At 50.8% G+C, this 19,066-nt stretch overlaps 1 pseudogene; it reads right to left on the reverse strand.

Moving 5' to 3' along the window:
- Positions 1-6,409: 6,409 nt before the first annotated feature.
- On the reverse strand, positions 6,410-7,307 carry LOC136993087 (olfactory receptor 14J1-like; annotated as a pseudogene).
- Positions 7,308-19,066: the final 11,759 nt, after the last annotated feature.

The following is a 19,066-nucleotide window of genomic DNA, read 5'->3' on the forward strand; positions in this document are numbered from 1 at the left end:
GGGCCTCCAACTTTCGGCTCTAATCAGCCCCTGCGGAGCTTTTGTTGGTAATGGCCCTCACTGGGACCTGTTAGCACTCCAAGAAACTTGGGATTTTCTTCTGACTTTAACTTCTTGAGAGGTTTCTTCAGTGTCTTCTCAGCATCTGAAGTTCATGGGCTCAGCACCAAATACAGCCGAGGGGTCATTAAAATGCAAAAAAAAAAAAAAAAAACCCAGACCTCTTTCCATAACTTTCTTCAGTTTGTCAATTCTTGTGTGGCAAATTGGAAAGTTTGCAGGAGAGTATTGAAATTAGGAAGATTTCAATGAGCACCTGAAAAGAAAGATGTCTGCTTCTTAAGCTTTCTTGAGTCTTCAGTTCTCAGAATAAGTCATACCCACATTCCCCAATTCATACTGACCCACAGTGTCTCCTAATGAAGTCTGGACATGTAGGCAAAGCAGTATTTTTGATAGGAGACATGTATGGACACCCTTCCTCCCCAGCTCCCCAGCCCTGCCATTTCCCTCATCAGCCACTGGGGACTTCACATCACTCTTGTGAAAATCGAATCTTTTTCCTCTCAAGTCTGCAGCAGAATGTTACAGCTCATGTGCACCAATTCCCACCTGCTTTCCTGCGAGAAGTAGTTGCAAGAAGACACAGAAGGGTTTTTCTTAATTGGAAACGAACAAATTATAATTCGGAACAGTTAATAAAAGATACAAAAAAACAACTCGTCCACTGTATGTCAAGTCCAAGCTGCCTCCAGTGAGGTCCACTGCCCACAAGGCATAACCTTCCTTGAAATGTTCTCCACAGATAGATAGGAAAGGATAGGCAAGAAACACAACAAAGGAGGTGGCTAAAGAGACAAGGAGACTGCTGAAAGACGAGGCAAGCTTCAGACTCCCAGCAGCTCAGAGCAGCAACTGGAGAGTTGAGAGGTACTTGAAAGGATAAAGAGCAAGGGGAGGAGGAAAACTGGGAAACTATGGGAAGTGCATATGCCCAGAGAGTCTGATGCAAAGATGGCTTTAGAAATGACCAATTGAATCAGGACATGTGGAAATATGTGAGAGAGCACTGTGACTACATCCACAGACTAATAGACAGAGCAGTGGAAACACAAGGTCAAGGGCAGATCAATATTTCTTCTCCCCAGATTAATACCCTTCCTGAAGATTTCCATCTTTCATCATGTTCATTGAAGTAGACTAGAATAATCACCAATGGGCCCTCTCTAAGCACTGAAGGAAGACTGATTCCAGCATTACAAATCGTCTCATCAGAGGGTGGTTATGTGCAAGAGGTGGAATGTGGCTCTGGAAGCCCCGATTCCCATCTCTTAACTAGGCAGGACACACAGAATGGGCAAGAAGGGAGCTCATTGAGAACAAGGAGGAGGCTGATCTCACCCCAGGCCAGACCCCATCAGTGCAGATTTCTCTGTCAAATACAGTTCTCTGGAGTTGCCAGTTCCCTCTATGGAGGGAACTAAGTTGTCTCAACGGAGTTGTTTTGAGATACATTTCCTAATGACAAGCTCAGATCCTGCAGGAGCCGCCTCCAAAATTTCCAGCACCACATGGCAACACAGCTGACCCAGGGCATCTCAGGCAGCAATAGCCTCTCTCTGTGGTCAAATGAATCAAGCCCCAAAAGGAGATCCTAGTCATAAGTTGAGATCTTCTCAAAAAAATAACTCACAGCAACAATTGAGAAGAAATCCTTGCTTCCAAAACTTCACACAGTTTTTACCACTGCCAGATATTTTTTTCTTTCTTATTAATTGGCAGCACCATTTTCATGCGCTACAGGAATTAGCCTGTCTATGCGAGTGTACATATACATATGTATATATACACATTATTCATCAAAATGCATGTGCTACCAACACTTGGAATGGAGAAACTTTGTTCTGAGGAACTACTTTATTCAAACTGTCATGTTTCAGCTCTCTTCTTCTGCCTCTCTGGCCTTTCTTCTTCCTTGGCCTCTTCTCTATTTACAGAGCCCTCCAGGGAAAGATACACTGAATCACAGCACTTAGGGTGGGGGAGAACTCTGGACGTCATCTAGTCCCAGCCGCCCTGGTCAATGCAGAGGGAACTAGATGAGGTTGCCCAGGGGCTCCCCCCACTTATGCATTGTCCACAAGGGTGCTGAGAGTGCGCTCCATCCATTGTGCAGGCCATTCATAAAGGTGTTAAACAGTCCTGCCCCACATGTTGATCACTGAGGGATGCTGCTAGAAACTGGCTGCCACTTGGAACTTGTACCACTGATGACAGAGTTCCAGCCTGATGGTCCATCCAATCTTCCACCTGCCTTATGGTCCATTGATCCAGGGCAGAGCTCAACAATTTGCCGATAAGGAGACTCTGGGGGACTGCGCCAAAGGCCTTGCTAAAGTGAAGGTGCACAAAATGCCCTGCTTTCCCCTTGTGCACACAGGCATTCATCTGATGGCAGAAGACAATCAGGTTGGTCAAGCATGCTTCCATTTCCCATTGGTCAACCCATGCTGCCTCTTCCAGGCCTCGTCCTTCATAAGCTTGGAGATGGTTTCCAGGAGGATTTGCTCCATCACCTTCCCAGGCACTGAGATGAAGAGGACCAGCCTGTTATTCCCCAGACCCTCCCTCTTGCCCTTCTGGAAAACGACTGCGATGTCTACTTTTTCCCATTCATCAGAAACCTCCCTGATTACCCTGACATTTCATAGACAGTTGGGATCAGCATTGAAGTGACTCCAGCCACCTCTCCCTGCACCCTGGGGTGCTTCCCGTCTGGTCCCATGGACTCGTGTGTGCCCACTGGGCAAAAGTCCTCCCCACCTGCATCATCCTCTACCAGGGGTGAGGCTTTGCTAACATGGATGCTGCCAAAGGACTGGGGAGCCAGGGAGGCCTGTCAGTAGACAAGACCAGGAAAAGACAAGGTAAAAGAAGCAATGAACTCCTCAGCTTTTCCCCTGTCTTTGTCATTATGTCCCCTACCCCACTGAGCAGGGAGACCATATTTTCCTTGTCTGGCTGCCTCGTGCTGCCAGCGTCCTTGCAGAAGTCCTTCAGGTTACCCTCCCCATCCCTTCCTAGATCCAGCTCCAGCTCCAGCTGAGCTTTGGCTTGCCTAACTCCATCCCAAACAGGATGAAATCCTCTCTGCTGCAGTCCAGGGTGGTGACTCTGTTATTCCTCTTACCTCTCCACCACCACACAGTCACTGCAGTGACAGACAACCTCCACATTCACATCCCCATCCAGCCTGAGCCTCTGGCAAGAAACCAATGGGGAGGATGGCACCATCTACTTAGAGATGCAAACTACAGAGGTACAGAAATCACACTGCAGAAAAGCTTGATCTTCTCCCCTCACCCCTGAGGGGATCGAGGCTATGGCCTTTCAGGTGGTTAAAGGTGAATGCCAGGAATATCAGGAGTAATGTAGGTATGCCTGAGGCAGTGCCTCCCAGGCTGCCCTTACAGTCAACAGGGAGGAAGAGCTGTTCACCTGCCTCCTTTGAGATGGTCACATAAAGCACAAAGGACTCCTGTCCCAGAGACATTTGCTCTCTGCTTGAAATGTGGCCTGAGATCATAGGCATTCAGGATAATTCAGGTTGAAGGGACACAGGAGGCCTGTAGTGCAACGTGCTGCTCAAAGCAGGGTCAGATAGAGGGTTAGAAACCAAAAAAATGCCCCTGCCACAGGACTTCCGGCAGTGATAGAGAAGGAGAAGACAGTAGAGGGTTGACAGGGTGATCCCATGGACAAAAAGCTTGCCTTTTTCCCCTTCTCCCAAGAATGAAATCCTCAGCTCTCCAGAGAGAAGAAGCTGGGAAACAAACTTTGCCACTAACATGGAGGCAGTGAATCTCCTGAGTCCCTTACAGACAGAGACTGGTCCAAAGGCCACCACCCCAATGGCACCAGACCCCCCCAGGCATGCCTGCCTTGTTGCTGGGCACCCTCCAGCCACAGGCAGGAGGTGTGTGGGGAACAGAGTGGGGTCTGAAGCCTGCAGGCCTGGCCACCCAGCAGGTGTGGTGGGACCCCGCTCCTCTAGATGACACTGGGCTCTCCTGCATTTCCCCAGTGTGGAGCCTACGTCCCCTCCAGCTGGGAATACAGCCTGGCAGGGAGGACCAACATGGGAAACACGATCTCTATTCAAGGGTGTGAAGAGAGAGGGGAGGGCAGAGGGGGATCTGCTCATGCCCTGGGCAGTGATTCCCTCCCTGCACCCAGTACAGCCCTGCTGATGCCCTGTAACCTGTGAACCCAGGAGATGGGACTCCGATCTGCTCTGGCTCTAAAGATTTCTCAGCCCTTAAGACCCAGGATGCAAAGCACCGGTCTGGGGACACCTCAGCAGTCGAAGGGCCTGAATGCCTGGTGTGCTCCTGAGAACTTCTCTGTAGTCTCCCAGCACTGGTTTGACTCCTCTTGCCCATGGAGCAGAGACTACTTTTGAGGATGAACTTGCTCACTGTGTCACTCTGAGGACAGGCTTGACCAGGCAGTACAAATGCCAGCAAGGCCTCAACCCCACAATAGTGTTCCCAGACCCTCACTCTGCCTTCCAGCCCCTTCGTCCTAGAGGATTTGGGTTGGGAGGGACCACCAGAGATCTCCAGGACCACGATTTGCTCTGAGCAGGGCTATCTTGACAGTTAGAGCAGGTTGTTAAGTGCTTTCTCCAGAAGAATTTCTTAAATTCTCCTGTCCCCTGCCCCAGTGCTGCTCAACTACCATGGATATTTCTTTATTTTTTCCTTCAACTCATTTGAAATTTCCCTTCCTGCATCTTCTCCTTGTTGTCTCTTGTCCTTTCCTCCCCTTGGCCCCCACCCAGACCATCCCGCCAACTTTGACTGAGGACAATCACAGCCTCATCTCCAACCACAGCTTTGCTGAGATCTCCTTGAACTGTGCAGGTGGGTTGTGCTGGCCAACCCCAAGCAGAGCCATGTCCTGCAGACCTCTCCGTGGTCTCAGACAAGAGCGTATGGAGACATAACATGACCCAGGGCAGATCCTGTGGGCCAGTGCCAGCGCAGAGCCTGGATCAGCAGGCATGAGAAGAGAAGACCTCCAGCAGCTCCTCTCCATACCTGGGCAGGGAGTGATGCACCCAACAGTGCTTCTGAGAGAGGACAGTGACACAGGACAGGGGGCACTGTGATCTGCAGTGCTGGGCACTGACCATCTGTGCTGGCTTTGGGAGTCCTGGCAGGTGGTGCTGCTGGTAGTAGCCCTTGAGAAGCCCCCAACCCTGCTAGCAGCAGTGAGTCCCCTCCATGACTGTCAGGAGCTTCTGGAGTGTTGTGGCTCCCATCGGCACCTCATCCCTCACTGGCCCAGCCCTGCTGCCCTGCATGTGGCCCCATGGCCCCACTGTGTGGGCATTGCACAGGACAGGGCGCATGCTGGGGTGGGGAAACATTCCCCCCAGCATGGTCCCCATGACAGTCCTTGGTGCCCTGTTGCCCACGGCCCTCCTGCCTGGCAGCCTCCCACCAGTCCCCAGACCCTGCCCAGCCATGATTCTGTCCCCCGGGGTAGCAGAAGTCCAGGATCTGGGGTCTGCTGAGGTCTGGGCCTGCAGAAAGTCCAGGCAGGGCTGGACATTGCCTCCACACACGTGCTGAGCCCAGCAGGCAGATGGAGCTAGTCGCATTCAGAGATCACCCCTCACCAGGACCACAGGGAACGGCCAGTGCTGGAAATAGTTGGTGTGAGAGGCTGGGTCTGGGAGGAGTTTCCTGGGGCAGTTTCTCCTCTCTGTTCATGCAGCAACAAGCTGGGCTGGATCTTTGCACTGAGGCACCCTGCTTGAGGCCCCCATGGGAGGACGATGGTCTACAGGCCCAGCAGATGGCCCCAGGGCCTCCTCTGCATGCTCCCTGCCAGCCCTGCAGAGGAACCAGCATTGGTCGCATCCTCCCAGGGCTCACAGCTGGACATCCAGTCCTCTAGCTGGGCATGTAGCCTAGTTTGGGAGTGACATTTGGGGTGAGAACCAGCATGCGGGGTGGGGGAGATTGTCTCAAGGAAATGTGCTGGGGACACGGCATGAGGGACAGCAGCTTTGGAGGCAGAGCCCAGCCTTCAGGCACTGCACCTGTAAGAACTTACTTTATTACAACGATACTGCGATGGAGTCAGCTCTGACCCAGTGTTGGACACAAATTTCTATGGGCACCAGGTGAGACAGAGCAGTCTCAGTAAAGGCGGAAAGAATCCAACCATTTGTGTAGCAACATGGTGACAAATAATAATAACAACAGTAATAATAGTCATAATAAAAATAAAGTGAACAAACAAAGCTCAGTCCTGGTACGGGACACAGTGGGAGTCATTTCTGGAGAGCAATGGCAATGTCACCACTGCAGAAAAATGTCCATGAAATCACTTTCCTCAGGGCATCTTTGAGCTCCTTGTTCCTCATGCTATAGATGAGAGGGTTCAGAGTTGGAGGCACAACTGCGTACAGAACAGTTACCACCAGATTCAGAGCTGGGGAGGAGATGGAGGGGGGCTTCAGGTAGGCAAAGATGATAGTGCTGACAAACAGGAAGACCACAGCCAGGTGAGGGATGCACGTGGAAAAGGCTTTGTGTCGGCCCTGCTCAGAGGGGATCCTCAGCACAGCAGTAAAGATCTGCACGTAGGACAGCACAATGAAAATGAAACACCCAAATATTACAGAAGCACTAAATGCAATAAGCCCAACTTCGCTGAGGTAGTAGTCTGAGCAGGAGAGCTTGAGGATCTGGGGAACTTCACAGAAGAACTGGTCCACTGTGTTGCCTTGGCAGAGTGGTATGGAAAAATGTGTTTGCAGTGTGCAGGAGAGCATTGAGAAAACCACTGGCCCAGACAGCTGCTGCCATTCTGACACAAGCTCTGGTGCCCATGATGGTCCCATAGTGCAGGGGTCTGCAGATGGCAACAAAGCGGTCATAGGCCATGACAGTGAGGAGATAAAATTCTGCTGAAATGAAGAAAAAGAAGAAAAAGACCTGGGCAGCACATCCTGAGTAGGAGATGGCCCTGGTGTCCCACAGGGAATTGGCTATGGATTTGGGGACAGTTGTGGAGACGATGCCAAGGTCGAGGAGGGAGAGGTTGAGGAGGAAGAAGTACATGGGGGTGTGGAGGTGGTGGTCACAGGCTACAGCAGTGATGATGAGGCCGTTGCCCAGGAGGGCAGCCAGGTAGATGCCCAGGAAGAGGGAGAAGTGCAAGAGCTGCAGCTCCCATGTGTCCAAAAATGCCAGGAGGAGGAACTCGTTGAGGGAGCTGCTGTTGGACATTTTCCTATCTCCGGGCATGGGGGTCTGTGCAAAGGAGAAGACATTGAGAAGTTAGCAGAGACTTTTCAAGCAAAGAAACCCCCAAACGTTGCAGTTTTCTGTTTGAGCTGGAGGATGATCACACTCATATGTTGCCCTAGAAAGAAACCACCCCTGCTGAGAGCAGACGAGTCCAGTTTCAAAGTGCACATCTTCAAGTTTCTCACCTTTTCTCAGGGCACCTGAGGGAGCTCTCCACACTCCCCTTCTAGACAAGGACACACAGGGCTCTTTTCAGATGCCCACATACAGCTTCCCACCACCATCTCCATACTCTCAGCATCTCTGCACCTTCCTCATGGGGCTCTCAGATATCACAGAGCTGCTATGAGGCAGCAGTGCCTTTCCAAAGGGCAGGATACCACATGGAAACGGTCAACGGACTATCAGGAGTGAAGATGTGTACGCCTTATCGGAGATTCAGCTCATTTCCCAGCCCCACAGACTGCATTTCCTGGAGTGCAATAGGTTAGAAGGGGCCTATAGCAACCTCATTCCCATGCAGACCCCTCTGTTCCACAACTTGCAGCATCGGTGTCTGAACTGCAGCTGAAAACCCCCAACCCGTGAAAGCCCGAGAGCAAGAACAGGAGCAGCATAGACAGGAGGGGAAACAAGGAGCAACACCATGATCCTGCTGCCAAGGGAGGCAAGGAGAGAGACAGAGAGGCATTCTGGAAAGCCTTCCCCTTACCCAGCTGGACATGCCACCTCGCAGACGGCAACATTGCAGGAGAGTCGCTCTCAGCTCCTTTGTCAGGCAGCATGAAATGGGTCCATGGCAGGAGAGATGCCCCTCTCCTCTGTCGGAGGTCTGGCTGCAGAGGAGGTGGCTCAGGCCCTGCAGTTCCCTCTCATTCCCTGCCCATCCCTGCTGCCTGGAACTGTCCCTGCTGGCAGCTCTTTCTCTGTCACAACATCTTCTCCCTGTCAGTGCTCACAGACACCATCCCGCATGCTGGGTGCTCACTTCTGCCCTGCAGAAACCTCCCGGATCAGGGCACTGTCTACAGGCATCTCTGTGCATGCACGTCCTAAGGAGCAGGTCACAAAACTCCTATGAGGCCACAACGTGATGGTGATGTTGATGCTGTCTTTAGACTAAGGTGGAGAAGAAGCATCTTTCTGAGGTTTCTCACTGACCTATTAATGTCTGAGAGTGAAGGTTTAGGAGTCCCACTTCCTTCACAAAATAGGAAGCCTGTTCATTCATTCTCCCTGCCAAATGTAGGAACCTGAAAGTGCAGACACCTGAAGGAAAGCTCCTTCCCTTTCAAGAAGCCCTTCTCTTGATCTCCTCCTGAAAAAAACCCTTGCACATATCCTGCGCTTCAGCTAGAGCTGTGAGCAGCCGTGACCCACGCAGCACCCTCTCAGCAGGAGAATGAACCTGCCCTGCCGGGGGTCGCTCCTCTCTCACAGTGTTTCTCCCTGTAGTGATGTGGGGAGCTCCCCAGGCAGGCTGAGGGCTGACCATCGCTGGCAGCACAGTCACTGTCCCAGGCACACAGCACCCTGGGGTGCACAGACACTGCTCTGAATCACACCCCTGCGCAGACCTGTGTGTGCTCCCTGGCTTCACACTCTGCAGCCACCCCTGGCAGAATGGAGCTACACGCCCTATCCCTGTGATGGTGTGTCAAGGAATCCCTGCTCTGAAGCATCTCCTCCTCTGCCTATGCACTGGAAGAGCTGGGAGAGCGATCCTTAAAAAGCCTATCAGTTATAGGATGGGATGGGTTCAGAAGACCTGTCCAGGAACCTCAGTAGCATTGCCCTGCAGCCGGAGACTTAACGTGTCAAGGGCTGTGAAGATTTCTCCCACAAGGAGCTCTCCTCTGGCCTCCCACTCCACACTGCCTTGCACTTCTCTCTGCCTTGTCTCCGCTCATGTCAGCAGCAGCAGGCAGTGCCCAGAGCCCTGCTGCTCTTTGCAGAGGAGCTGCTCCTGCACACAGCTGTCTCTGGGCAGCGCTGCCCGCTTGCCATAAACTCCCTCCATTCCTGGAGCCTGTCCCCATGCTGGAACAGAGGCCCAGCTGAGCTCATGAATTTCTCTGTCCCTTGTGCTCCCTCCTCCTGGGAAATGCTCACTCCAATAAACTAAAATAATCACCAGTGGGCCCTCTCTAAGCACTGAAGGAAGACTCATTCCAGCATTACAGATTGTTTCATCAGAGCATGGTTATCTGCAAGAGGTGGAAATGTCCCACTCTGGAAGCCCCTATTCCCATCTCTTAACTAGGCAGGACATGTAGAAAGAAGCAAGAAGGGAGCTCATTGACCCATGGTTCAGGTGCTGACTCAGATGAGTCAATGTGGGCACCTCATTCTGGTTTGGATGGTCCTGGACTGGAGGGGGATTCAGATCCCTCCTGTGAACTTCACAAACACACAGCAGGTGGGATTCCCCTTCCCAAGCTGAAGTGAGCATAACATAGATGTCTGCACACGAGCTCCTTGTCTAAGCTCTGGCTATAATCACTGGAGATGGAGGGTGGGAGTCAGTTGCTCACACACAAACACCTGGTGACATTGGAAGAGACAGAGGTGGTCCCAGGCATGTGCCAGTGTCTGCTTGCTCTGATGGAGCAACTGGGAGACACACATCCTTCTAGAACATGAGTTGGGGGCCAGCTGGAGAATTTCCTTGGCCATCTCAAATGACACTAGATGCCCACTACTGTTAGAGCACCCCTCACTATGATGCTGAGACACATGGAGATGCCTACAGTGCAAACTGCTAATGTAATTCAGTGCAGACACTTGATTTAATGACATAGAAACAGGCTGGCAGGGCCATGTCATATGCCTGCGGTTTCTAGCACAACTGCATGGATGGGACCTATGGGAAAACCATGCCCCTTTGGAGTGGTTGCTGGGCAGACAACACAGGTTATCTCAGGCTTTCTACCTGTGCCAAGACAACTGAATCGCACCACTGCAAAGTCCATCCTGACTCCATTCAAGCGTGCTGCATAAATGGGAGGCACATCACACCAAGGTCTCCGCTCTAGTCTCTTCACTCTCAAACCCTTCTTGCTCTTCTCTGCCTGAATCTCTTCTCACATCTGGACGACATGAACTGGGACTGGGCTAATGATGACCTCAGGGTGCCTGGATCACAGGCTGCCCAGGCCCAGGGACTTCTTCAGTGGCACCTTGTCCTGCCTGGAGATCGCTTCACCCCTGTCACAGGCACCATGGTGCTACAAATCAGCTCAGGCAGCAAACCCCTCTCCTGGCATTCCTGCACAGTCCAGCTCTGTTTTTCGCTGGCCTTGGGCACTGAAGGCTTTGCTCTCTCAGTGGGAACCTCCTTGCACCATTACATTGCCACCTGCTGTCTATGCCAGCATGGCTCTGCTCTGAAGTGGGGCCATTGCACACAGTGTCTTTGGCTCTTGGTAACAGGTTTCACCACAACCAGTCTGCTCTCTGAGCCACAGCTGATGCTCTGCAACCCTAATATATGCAAATGCATGCAGCCTGGGGTAGAAGCAGGAGCAGATGGAGATGTACAAGCTTTCGCAGGTGTGAAACATCACTGGAATGACTGAGATGTGGTGGGATCACTCACATGACTGGAGGGCAATGCTTGTGGGGTACAATGTCTTCAGGAGAGACTGTCAGAGAAGCTGAGGAGGGAGGATGTCTTTTGTGTGAAGGGGCAGCTTGGATGTGTGGTAAATGTCCTTTACCTAGACTTTAGCAATGTATTTGACACTGTCTCCCACAATATTCTTGCATGCACGTTACAACGTTACAGTCTAAAGAGCAGACAAGCGGATGGGTAAAAAGCTGCTTGGTGACCAGAGGCTCTGAGGGCAGTGGTGAATGGGTAATATTCTTCCTGGAGGCCAGGGAGAAGTAGACCACCTGAGGTTCTCTCCAGGAACTTGTCCTGTTCATCATCTGTATTAGTTACACGCAGGTGGCAACACTCATCATGCTTGCAGATGACCCCAAACAGAAGGCGAGGGTTCCAGTCCCATGTTTGAGGGCTACCATTCAGAGGGACCTAGACAGGCAGGAGGAATGAGCTGTCAGCAACCTCATGGAATTCAACAAGGACAAATGCCAGGGCTTGCACCTGCCATAAACCAACACCCCACTGTGGCACAGGCTGGGGCCTGAGGGCCTGGGGAATAGCTCTGTGGAAAAGGACGTGAGGGTGCTGGGGGACAGGAGGCAAAACATGAGCCAGCAGCGTTCCCTGGCAGCAAAGAAGGCCAGAAGCATCGTGGGTTGTATGAGCAGGAGCACAGCCAGGAGGTGGAGGGAAATGGTGATCGCCTTCTAGTCAGTATTCATTAAACCACATGTAGAACACCGCATCCAGGTTTGGGTTCCCAGAAAAAAGAAAGAGGTTGATAACTAGGAGAGAGTTTGGCCGAGGGCCTTTGCAGTACTTGAAGAACTGGAGCACTTGTTCTGTGAGGAAATGGGGCTGGTACACTGTGGAGAAGAGATGGCTTTGGAGGGATCTCATAGCACCCTTCCAATGACTATGAGGAGGTCCTCAAGAAGATGGAGCCAGGCTCTTCACCAGGGTGCAAGAGACCATGGGCATAATTTGGAAGAAGAGACGTTCGTGCAGGAGATAAGGGAAAGCTTTTCCACTACAAGGATGGTCAAGCTTTGGAAGTGGTTGCCCAGAGAGGCTGTGCAGTTTCCTCCCTTGCAGGTTTCCAAGACCACACTGGATGAAGCCCAGAGCAACCTGCTCTGACCCCAGAGCTGACCCTGCTGTGAGTGAGGAGATTGGCCTACAGAACTCCTGAGGTCCCTTCCACCCTGAAGGAGTTTGTGATACATCCCATGCTCGATCTTCTCTTGTGGACGTCAGGGAAAGCACGCAGGTGCCCTGTGACAGTGGAAGCAGGCCAGCTTTCTTGTCCTCCTCCACTCAGAATTATTCAGATGCAGGGCTTCTTGGCAGGAATCTCCAAGACAGACACGATCAGTCCTGGGCTTCACTTTTAATATGCTTGCTTTTTTTCTTCCATGTCTTCTAAGTCTGTCCCTTTTACCACCCTGATCCTGTCCTATACAACCCACCCCACCCCTGCTCATCCTTAACTCATTGGCACTGGTTTGGTTAGTTTCGTTCGTTACCTGTTTTGTTTTTTTTTTTTTAATTTGGACAACAGATACCTCATGAAGATTTACAAGAGAAGTGTCAAGTTCTGTGCCTAGGTGGAAAATAAACCCATTCATGAGGAGAGGTTAAGGGGCTTTGTTTCCTTTAGCCTGCTGAAGTGGAGGCAAAGGGCAGTAGAGTAGGAGCCTGTGACTGCTCGAAGGGTGGTTTCAGAGATGATGGAGCTTTTCTTAGTATCGGGAAACAGCATGTGAAAGAGAAAGATCCACAAACTGCATCTTGAGACGTTCAGACTGGAGTTCAGGTCAAAAGAATGTCACTCCTAGGGCAGTGCTGAGGTGCAACAGGTCACCCAGAGGGAGTCTGGGATCAGCCCCTGGCTTTGTGTTTCAAGGAAAAGCAAGGGAGGACAGGAAGACATCAGGAGACGCAGGGAGATCGTGGGGTGAAAGCAAGGTGGGGAAGCAGCTTGGGTGTGTACAGTCTGCAGGGAAAGAGGCACAGGTGTGGGAAAGCATAGGACAGCCTGTGGTGGAGATGGCCGAGGGCACTGCCAAGGCTGAAAGCTCCCAACACAGCTAGGTTTTGTCCTTTTGGCCATGGCTGTTGTCTCTGCCACTGAGGCCTATGAGGAGATGCTGTTTCCTTAAAGCACTGTGGCCCTGCTGCCTCCTTGTCCCTTGGGAGCCCAGGAGGTGCCATATCATAGTCCTGAACTTAGTGTTGTGCACCCCATGTCCACACTGCCCACAAGAAGAGCCCTGAGCAATGCAGGATGGAAAGCATCACCCTACCCAGGGACTGGCTGTCACTGCCTGGTCACTCTGCTTGATAACACACACCAAGGTTGACTTGGCATCACAGCCACCCTCACATTGCCTTTGCCTACCTGCAATCAGGGCCTCCAACTTTCGGCTCTAATCAGCCCCTGGGGAGCCTTTGTTGGTAATGGCCCTCAGTGGGACTCATTATCTTTCCAAGAAACTTTGGATTTGCTTCTTGAGAGGTTTCTTCAGCCTCTTCTCAGCATCTGAGGTTCATGGGCTTAGCACCAAATACACCGAGGGGTCATTAAAATGCAAAAAAAACCCTAGGGAGCCATGCCTCTTTCCATAATTTTCTTCAGCTCTTCAATTCTTGTGTCGCTAATTGGAAAGTTTGCAGCAGTGTATTTAGAAGAGAAGGAGGTCAATGAGCACCTGAAAAAGAAAGACGTCTGCTTCTTTAGCTTTCTTGATTCTTCAGTTTGCAGAATAAGTCATACCCACATTCCCCAAATCATACTGGCCCACAGTGTCTCCTAATGAAGTCTGGACATGTAGGCAAAGCAGTATTTTTGATAGGAGACCTGTATGGAGAACCTTCCTCGCCAGCTCCCCAGCACTGCCATTTCCCTCATCAGCCACTGGGGACTTCACATCACTCTTGTGAAAATCAAACCTTTTGCCACTCAAGGCTGTAGCTGAATGGTACAGCTCATGTGCACCAATTCCCACCTGCTTTCCTTCGAGAACTAGCAGCAGACAGACACAGAAGGGTTTGTCTTAAGAGCAAACAAACAAATTATAATTTGGAACAGTTTAATAAAAGATACAAAAAAGCACTCCTCAACATTATGGTAAGTCCACACTGCCTCCAGTGAGGTCCACTGCCCACAAGGCATAACCTTCCTTGAAATGTTTTCCACACATAGATAGGAAAGGATAGACAAGAAACACAACAAAGGAAGTGGCTAAAGAGACAAGGAGACTTCTGAAAGACGAGGCAAGCTTCAGACTCCCAGAAGACCTCCCAGAGAGGTATCTGAAAGGATAAAAAGCAAGGGGAAAAGGAAAACTGGGAAACTATGGAAAGTGCATATGCCCAGAGAGTCTGATGCAAAGATGCCTTTAGAAATGATTAATTTAATCAGGACATGTGGAAATATGTGAGAGAGCACTGAGAATACATCACAGACTAATAGAACTGATGAGGTGTCCCCAGACCAGTGCTTTAATCCTGGGTCTTAATGACTGAGAAATCTTTAGAGCCAGAGCAGATCGAAGTCCCATCTCGGACTCACAGGTTACAGGGCATCAGCAGGGCTGTACTGGCTGCAGGGAGGGAATCACTGCCCAGGGCATGAGCAGATCCCCCTCTGCCCTCCCCTCTCTCTTCACACCCTGGAACAGAGATTGTGTTTCCCATGTTGTTCCTCTCTGCTGGGCTGTATTCCCAGCTGGAGGGGACGCAGGCTTCACCCTGGGGAAATGCAGGAGAGCCCGGTCTCATCTAGAGGAGCAGGGTCCCACCACACCTGCTGGGTGGCCAGGAATGCAGGCTGCAGACACCACTCTGTTCCACACACACCTCCTGGCTGGGGCTGCAGGGTGCCCAGCAAGAAGGCAGGCATGCCTGGGGATCTGGTGCCATTGGGGTGGTGGCCTTTGGACCAGCCTCTGTCAGTGAGGGACTCAGGAGCTTCTCTGCCTCCATGTCAGTGGCAAAGTTTGTTTCCCAGCTTCTTCTCTGTGGAGAGCTGAGGATTTCATTCTCGGGAGAAGGAGAAGAAGGAAGCCCTTTTGTCCATGGGACTTGTAGCACCCTGTCAACCCTCTACTGACTTCTCCTTCACTATCATCCCCAGAAGTCCTTTGACAGGGGCATTTTTTGGTTTCTGACCCTATATCTGACCCTGCTTTGAGCAGCAGGTTGCACTACAGGTCTCCTGTGGTCCCTTCAACCTGAATTATCCTGAACACCTATGATCTCAGGGCCCATTTCAAGCACAGAGCAAATGTCTCTGGGACAGGAGTCCTTTGTGCTTTATGTGACCGTCTAAAAGAAGGCAGGTGATCACCTTCTCCTTTCTATTGTCTGTAAGGGCAGCCTGGGAGGCACTGCCTCAGGCATAGCTACAATACAATGGAAATTCATTGCATCCACCTTTAACCACCTGAAAGGCAATTGCCTGGATCCCCTCAGGGGTGAGGGGAGAAGAGCAAGTTTTTCTGCAGTGTGATTTCTGTACCTCTGTAGTTTGCACCTCTAAGTAGATGTTGCCATCCTCCCCTTGGTTTCTTGCCTGAAGCTCAGGCTGGATGGGGATGTGAATGTGGAGGTTGGCCGTCACTGTAGTGACCATGAGATGGTGGAGAAGTAAGAGGAATAACAGAGTCACCTCCCTGGAGTGCAGAAGAGAGTGCTTCATCCTGTTTAGGGTGGAATTAGGCAAGCCAAAGCTCAGCTGGAGCTGGAGCTGGAGCTGGAGCTAGGAAGGGATGGGGAGGGTAACCTGAAGGACTTCTGTAAGGACGTTGGCAGCACAAGGCAGCCATCCAAGGGAAATGTGGTCTCCCTGCTCAGTGGGGCAGGGGACATAGTGGCAAAGACAGGGGAAAGGCTGAGGAGGTCATTGCCTCTTTTCCCTTGTCTTTTCCTGGTCCTGTCTACTGCCAGGCTTCCCTGGCCCCCAAGTCCTTTGGCATCATCTGTGTTAGCAAAGCCTCACCCATGGTAGAGGAGGATGCAGGTGGGGAGGACTTTCGCCCAGTGGGCACACACAGGTCCACAGGACCAGAAGGGAAGCACCCCAGGGTGCACGGAGAGGTGGCTGGAGTCACTGCAACGCTGCTCCCAATTGTCTGTGAAATGTCAGGGTAATCAGGGCAGTTCCTGATGACTGGGAAAAGGCAGAAATTGTACCCATTTTGCAGAAGGGCAAGAGGGAGGATCTGGGGAATAACAGGCTGGTCCTCTTCATCTCAGTCCCTGGGAAGGTGATGGAGCAAATCCTCCTGGAAACCATCTCCAAGCATAGGAAGGAGAAGGCCTGGAAGAGGCAGCATGCGTTCACCAAGGGGAAATGGAAAGCATGCCTGACCAACCCAATTGCCTTCTACCATCAGATGAATGCCTGTGTGCACAATGAAAAGGGAGTGTGGCGAGATGTTTTAGGGACTCTTTTAAAACATCATGGTAACACAGGTATGTTGAGATTTGTGTAAATTTGGCCATCCAGAAGTAGAGCATTTCCTTGAAGCTGGTCACCCTGCTTTCCTCACCAGTTGAGAGAGCCTGACACCTCAGAGTGCGACGTGCTCTGCGCAAAGAGTGAGGAGTGGCATGGACAGCTGTGGGCAGGGTGTGGTTTTCTGAGCCCTGGGCTCTGTGTGAAACACAACAATATCTTGTTTAATGGTGTAGGGCTGATTATAACAGAAATGTTTAGAAAATGAATTAAAAATGAAACACGAAAGAAATTAAGAAATAGATTGAAAGCAAAGAAATTTTTTTATATACTTTCCAGCTTTAATTTTTTTGTGTTCCTATTATCTTTCTTGAGTCGTTTATTTATTTTTTCTTAATATAGTGGTCTTTCAGGGGAATGTTGTGTTTTTTCTTTTTTTAAAAAAAGGAAAGAGATTTTCAGAGCAGGGGTGGGATGCAGTCACAGGGTCATGGACAGCTGGTGCCTTTGCAGGTGCCCTGGTCCCCTCTGCACAGCCTCCCTCTGCAGCTCCGAGGGGATCCGGTCTCCCGCAGGTCCCCTGGGAGAGCTGCCAGGCCCAGGCAGGTCCCTCAGAGACACCAGGGCCTCTCCAAGGGCCACTGGGTGCTTGTGGTTGGACCTCTGAGCTCTGCCTGGAAAGGTGAAGAACTGTTTTCAACATTCCAAAGATAGGAACACACTTTCATCAGCTCAAAAGATTGGTTAATTTTTAATGTCAATGTTTTCCTGTGATGAAAGAGTGGAAATCTTCAGGAAGGGTGTTAGTCTCGGGAGAAGAAATATCGATCTGCCCATTAACTTGCATTACCACTGCTCTGTCTCTTATGCTGTGGGTTTAATCTCAGTAACCTTTTACATATTTCCATATATCCTGCTTAATTGATCATTTCTAAAGTCATCTTTGCATCAGACTCTCTGGGCATGTGCACAGTTGACGATTGTATTTTATTTCTTATGACACTGGATCAAGATTATTTTTGTTTGTCTGCAATTAAGACAAATCCTTCTGTGCCTGTTTGCAGCTAGTTTTCGAAGGAAAGCAGGTGGGAATTGGTGCACACGAGCTGTACCATTCAGCTACAGCCTTGAGTGGCAAAAGGTTTGATTTTCACAAGAGTGATCTGAAGTCCCCAGTGGCTGATGAGAGAACTGGTAGGGCTGGGGAGGTGGGAGGAATATTTTCCATAGATGTCTGACATCAAAGATGCTGCTTTGCCTGCATGTCCTGACTTCATTAGGAGACACTCAGGATCAATATCAGTTGGAGAATGTGGATATCACTCTAGTTTGTAAGCTGAAAAAGAAGGAAAACTTTAAAAACAGAAATCCTTTTTTTTTTTTCTTTTTTCTGCTCATTGAAATCTTCCTCTTTTAAATACACTCCTGAAACCTCCCGATTAGCCACACAAGAATTGAAGAAAATTATGGAAAGAGGCCTGGCTCCTTAGGGGTTTTTGCATTTTAATGACCCCTCGGCTGTATTTGGTGCTGAGCCCATGAACCTCAGGTGCTGAGACTGAACAAACCTCTCAAGAAAGTCAGAAGAAAATCCCCAAGTTTCTTGGAGTGTTAACAGGTCCCACTGAGGGCCCTTACCAAGAAAGGCTCCCCAGGGATTGATTAGAGCCTAAAGTTGGAGGCCCTGATTGCAGGTAGGCAAAGGCAATGTGAGGGTGGCTGTGATATCAAGTCAACCTTGATGTGTGTTATCAAGCAGAGTGACCAGGCACTGACAGCCAGCCCCTGGGTAGGGTGATGCTTTCCATCACGCATTGCTCAGGCCTCTTCCTGGGGGCAGTGTGAGGTGACGATGCAAAATGCCGAGTGCAGGACAACATTACAGCACCTCCTGGGATCCCCGGCGGTGAGGAGGCAACAAGGCCCAGTGGTGTAAGAAAGCATCATCTTCTTGTAGGCCCCGGTGGCAGACGCACCAGCCATAGCAAAAGGAAAAAAAATCCTCAGTTCTTTTGGAGGCTTTCAGCCTTGACAGTGCCCTCCGTTGTCTCCAACACAGGCTGTCCTTAGCTGTCACAAACCTGCACCTGTATCATTGCAGGCTGTACACACCCAACCTCCTTCCCCACCGTGCTCTCACTGCAGGATCTCCCCACCTTTATTGAAATCCCTCAGTCCTTGTTGGTGACTCCTTGAAACACAAAGCCAGGGGCTGATCACAGACTCCCTCTGGGTGTCCAGCTTCATCACAGCACTACCCTACGAGTGACATCCTTTTAACATGAAGTTCAGTCTGAATGTTTCAAAATGCAGTTTGTGGTTCTTTCTCCTTTGCATGCTGTTTCCCACTGCCAAGAAAAGCTCCCTCATCTCTGAAACCACTCTTCAAGCAGTCACAGGTGACTACCGTATTGGCCTTAGCCTTCACTTCAGCAGGCTAAAGAAGTCCAGGTCCCTCAACCTCTCCACACAGGCCACGTGCTTCAGGCCCCCAACCCCATCTGGGCAGACCTCCCCTGGACCCTCTCCAGTTGCTCCCCATTCCTCCAGCACTGGGCAGCCCCCACTGGGACACATTGTTCCAGACGTGGCCACACCAGTGCTGAGTGGAGGGAGTTAAGAACTGCCCTTGCCTGGGTGGCCAGGCTCTTCCTAATGCAGTCCTAT

The sequence above is a fragment of the Apteryx mantelli genome, chromosome 11 (assembly GCF_036417845.1).
Source record: "Apteryx mantelli isolate bAptMan1 chromosome 11, bAptMan1.hap1, whole genome shotgun sequence".
Classification (NCBI taxonomy): domain Eukaryota; kingdom Metazoa; phylum Chordata; class Aves; order Apterygiformes; family Apterygidae; genus Apteryx; species Apteryx mantelli.